The sequence below is a fragment of the Rutilus rutilus genome, assembly GCF_951802725.1.
Source record: "Rutilus rutilus genome assembly, chromosome: 9".
Taxonomy (NCBI): domain Eukaryota; kingdom Metazoa; phylum Chordata; class Actinopteri; order Cypriniformes; family Leuciscidae; genus Rutilus; species Rutilus rutilus.
Window position 1 is genome coordinate 43,297,916 of NC_140223.1, and position 4,885 is coordinate 43,302,800.

The following is a 4,885-nucleotide window of genomic DNA, read 5'->3' on the forward strand; positions in this document are numbered from 1 at the left end:
AATAAACTGATGAGTTTATAAGTGTACGAGTTTTTGAGTTTAGAGTTTATGTTTAAATGAGTTTAGAGTTCAGAGTTTATTAATTTATGAGTTTAAGAGTTCATAAGTCTATGAATTCATGAGTTTATTAGTTAATTAGTTATTAAATTTAAGTTAATTAGTTTATAAGTGTATGAGATTAGAGTTTATTAGTTTAAATGAGTTTCATTGGCTAATATATATAGAATGGCAGTTTGAATTAGTTTTCAAGGGATTTAGATTTAAATTTTTGTCGGTTGGTGAGTTTGAATTTTTTTAGAATGCCCAATGTTAAGTCAATGGGAGTTTTTCCGAGTTTTGATCGTCATTTTTAGGAAAACCGTAAGTCCGATCAGTCTGAAAAGATAGAGCACACCGAGTCAGATCTGTTTGAGTGTCTGAGCCGATTTTGGAGTATGTAGAGTTAAAGCTCTAGGAGGAGTTTGAGTCAGATTTTTTAGTAAGAAGAATAATAATAATAACTAGATGCGAAAGTTCGTCGAGACAAACTTTAAGTTGGCTTGAGAAAGTTTGGACCGGAACGTTTTTTGCTAGGCGGTTGTTAGGATGTTATGGGTGGTCGCTATGGTGTTGCTAGGCGGTTGCTACGGTATTCTGGGTGGTTGCTAGGCGGTTGCTAGGGTATTTTGGGTGGTTGCTAGGGTGTTTTGGGTGGTTGCTAGGGTGTTTTGGGTGGTTGCTAGGCGGTTGCCAGGGTCTTTTGTGTGGTTGCTAGGCGGTTGCTAGGGTGTTCTGGGTGGTTGCTAGGATATTTTGGGTGGTTGCTAGGGTCTTTTGGGTGGTTGCTAGGGTATTTTGGGTGGTTGCTAGGCGGTTGCTAGGGTGTTTTGGGTGGTTGCTAGGCGGTTTTGGGTGGTTGCTAGGCGGTTGCTAGGGTATTTTGGGTGGTTGCTAGGGTGTTCTGGGTGGTTGCTAGGCAGTTGCTAGGGTGTTATGGGTGGTTGCTATGGTGTTGCTAGGCGTTGCTAAGGTATTCTGGGTGGTTGCTAGGTGGTGGCCAGGGTGTTCTGGGTGGTTGCTAGGCTGTTTTGGGTGGTTTCTAGGGTATTCTGGGTGGTTGCTAGGGTCTTTTGGGTGGTTGCTAGGGTCTTTTGGGTGGTTGCTAGGGTCTTTTGGGTGGTTGCTAGGCGGTTGCTAGGGTCTTTTGGGTGGTTGCTAGGGTCTTTTGGGTGGTTGCTAGGCGGTTGCTAGGGTCTTTTGGGTGGTTGCTACGGTGTTCTGGGTGGTTGCTAGGGTCTTTTGGGTGGTTGCTAGGCGGTTGCTAGGGTGTTCTGGGGGGTTGCTATGGTATTCAGGGCGGTTGATATGGTGTTACTAGGTGGTTGGTAGTTATCACAGATGGTTACTATGGAGTTTTTATAGAGTTCTTAGCATGATCTTGGCATGATTTAACACTTAACTAATCGCTATTAGCATGTAGCTATTCACTGCTAGCATATGTAGCATGTTGGAAGTGCTGTTTGCTAGCATGAGTCAAAAGAGCCAAACCTCATCTCTATACGATGTTCTGATACAGAGATATAGGTCTTGCAAAACGGTTGCTAGGGTACTCAAGTTTGGTTGCTATGGAGTTGCTTGGGAGCTGGGAGCTTTAAACTTAAGAAGTTTAAATTGGTTTGAAGTTTAAAGTAGTTTAAAGTAGTTTGAAGTTTATGATAGATATATAAATAAGTTAGATAGATACAAACAAACACACACACACACACACACACACACACACACACACACACAGACTACCTCGCTCACACACTCACTCAGACACACACACACACACACACACACACACACACACACTCAGAGTTTATGAGTTTAGAGTTTATAAGTGTACAAGTTTTTGAGTTTAGAGTTTATAAGTTTAAATGAGTTTAGAGTTCAGAATTTATTAATTTATGAGTTTAAGAGTTCATAAGTCTATGAATTCATGAGTTTATTAGTTAATTAGTTATTAAATTTAAGTTAATTAGTTTATAAGTGTATGAGATTAGAGTTTATTAGTTTAAATGAGTTTCATTGGCTAATATATATAGAATGGCAGTTTGAATTAGTTTTCAAGGGATTTAGATTTAAATTTTTGTCGGTTGGTGAGTTTGAATTTTTTTAGAATGCCCAATGTTAAGTCAATGGGAGTTTTTCCGAGTTTTGATCGTCATTTGTAGGAAAACCGTAAGTCCGATCAGTCTGAAAAGATATAGCACACTTGGTCAGATCAGTTTGAGTGTCTGAGCCGATTTTGGAGTATGTAGAGTTAAAGCTCTAGGACGAGTTTGAGTCAGATTTTTTAGTAAGAAGAATAATAATAATAATAAGTTTAAATAGGATTTCAATATGTTGGCTCTCTCAAGCCAACTTAATAATAATAATAAGTTTAAATAGGATTTCAATATGTTGGCTCTCTCAAGCCAACTTAACTAGAAAAAAAAGTTTGTTGAGACAAACTTTAAGTTGGCTTGAGAAAGCCGGACCAGAGAGTTTGAAGAAGTTAAAAGTAGTTAGAAGTTTAAAGTAGTTAGAAGTAGTTTGAAGTTTGAAGTTTGAAGTAGTTTGAAGTTTGAAGTAGTTTGAAGTTTAAAGTAGTTTAAATTTTGATTGATAAATTAGTTAGAAAGAAAGAATAGTTAGAAAGAAAGAAAAGTTAGAAAGAAAGAAAGAAAGAAAGAAAGAAAGAAAGAAAGAAAGAGAAAGAAAAAAGAAAGATTAGTTAGAAAGAAAGAAAAAAGAAAGAAAGATTAGTTAGAAAAGAAAGAAAGAAAGATTAGGTATAAAGAAAGAAAGAACGAAAGAAAGATTAGGTAGAAAGAAAGAAAAAAGAAAAAATTAGTTAGAAAGAAAGAAAGAAAGTAAGATTAGGTATAAAGAAAGAAAGAACGAAAGAAAGATTAGGTAGAAAGAAAGAAAGAAAGAAAGAAAGAAAGAAAGAAAGAAGAAAGATTAGTTAGAAAGAAAGAAAGATTAGGTATAAAGAAAGAAAGAAAGAAAGAAAGAAAGAAAGAAAGAAAGAAAGAAAGAAAGAAAGAAAGAAAGAAAGAAAGAAAGATTAGTTAGAAAGAAAGAAAAAAGAAAGAAAGATTAGTTAGAAAGAAAGAAAGAAAGAAAGATTAGGTATAAAGAAAGAAAGAACGAAAGAAAGATTAGGTAGAAAGAAAGAAAAAAAAAAGATTAGTTAGAAAGAAAGAAAGATTAGGTATAAAGAAAGAAAGAACGAAAGAAAGATTAGGTAGAAAGAAAGAAAAGTTAGAAAGAAAGAAAGAAAGAAAGAAAGAAAGAAAGAAAGAAAGAAAGAAAGAAAGAAAGAAAGAAAGAAAGAAAAAAAGAAAGAAAGAAAGAAAGAAAGAAAGAAAGAAAGAAAGAAAGAAGAAAGATTAGTTAGGAAGAAAGAAAGAAAGAAAGATTAGGTATAAAGAAAGAAAGAAAGAAAGAAAGAAAGAAAGAAAGAAAGAAAGAAAGATTAGGTATAAAGAAAGAAAGAAAGAAAGAAAGAAAGAAAGAAAGAAAGAAAGAAAGAAAGAAAGAAAGAAAGAAAGAAAGATTAGGTAGAAAGAAAGAATGAAAGAAAAAAGAAAGAAAGATTAGCTAGAAAGAAAGAATGAAAGAAAAAAGAAAAAAAGATTAGCTAGAAAGAAAAAAAGAAAGAAAGAAAGATTGTAAGAAAGAAAGAAAGATTAGGTAGAAAGAAAGAATGAAAGAAAAAAGAAAGAAAGATTAGCTAGAAAGAAAGAAAGAAAGATTAGGTATAAAGAAAGAAAGAACGAAAGAAAGATTAGGTAGAAAGAAAGAAAGAAAGAAAGAAAGAAAGAAAGAAAGAAAGAAAGAAAGAAAGAAAGAAAGAAAGAAAGAAAGATTAGGTATAAAGAAAGAAAGAACGAAAGAAAGATTAGGTAGAAAGAAAGAAAAGTTAGATAAGTCAGATAGATAGATAGATAGATAGATAAGTTCAAAAGATAGATAGATAGATAGATAGATAGATAGATAGATAGATAGATAGATAGATAGATAGATAGATAGATAGATAGATAGATAGATAGATAGATAGATAGATAGATAGATAGAAAGAAAAGGTTTAAAGAGATAGAAAGAAAGAAAGAAAATGTTGAAAGAAAGAAAGAAAGAAAGAAAGAAAGAAAGAAAGAAAGAAAGAAAGAAAGAAAGAAAGAAAGAAAGAAAGAAAGATTAATTAGTAAGAAAGAAGGAGAAAGAAAGAGAGAAAGAAAGAAAGAGAGAAAGAAAGAAAAAGAAAGATTGATTAGTTGAAAGAAAGAAAGAAAGAAAGAAAGAAAGAAAGAAAGAAAGAAAGAAAGATAGATGATTTACTGATTCAAGCATGATTTACCATAGTTTACCATGATTTACCATAGTTTACCATGATTTACCATGATTTACCATAGTTTACCATAATTTACTATAGTATACCATGATTTACCATGTTCAAGTATGATTTACTGATTCTAGCATGATTTGTCATAGATTACCATCATTTTCCATAGTTTACCATGATTTACTATAGTATACCACGATTTACCATGTTCAAGTATAATTTACTGATTCTAGCATGATTTACCATAGTTTACCATGATTTACCACGATTTACCATAGTTTACCATGATTTACTATAGTATACCATGATTTACCATGTTCAAGTATGATTTATTGATTCTAGCATGATTTACCATAGTTTACCATGATTTACCACGATTTACTATAGTTTACCATGATTTACTATAGTATACCACGATTTGCCATGTTCAAGTATAATTTACTGATTCTAGCATGATTTACCATAGTTTAGCATGATTTACCATAGTTTACCATGATTTACCATGATTTACCATAGTTTACCATTATTTACTAT

The 4,885-nt window shown here is 32.8% G+C and overlaps 1 long non-coding RNA gene across 1 annotated transcript; it reads left to right on the plus strand.

Moving 5' to 3' along the window:
- The first annotated feature begins 2,221 nt into the window (after positions 1-2,221).
- LOC311296554 lies at positions 2,222-4,206 on the plus strand. Its single transcript, XR_014628619.1, has 2 exons — positions 2,222-3,569; positions 3,915-4,206. It is a non-coding gene; the product is annotated as an uncharacterized lncRNA (long non-coding RNA).
- Positions 4,207-4,885: the final 679 nt, after the last annotated feature.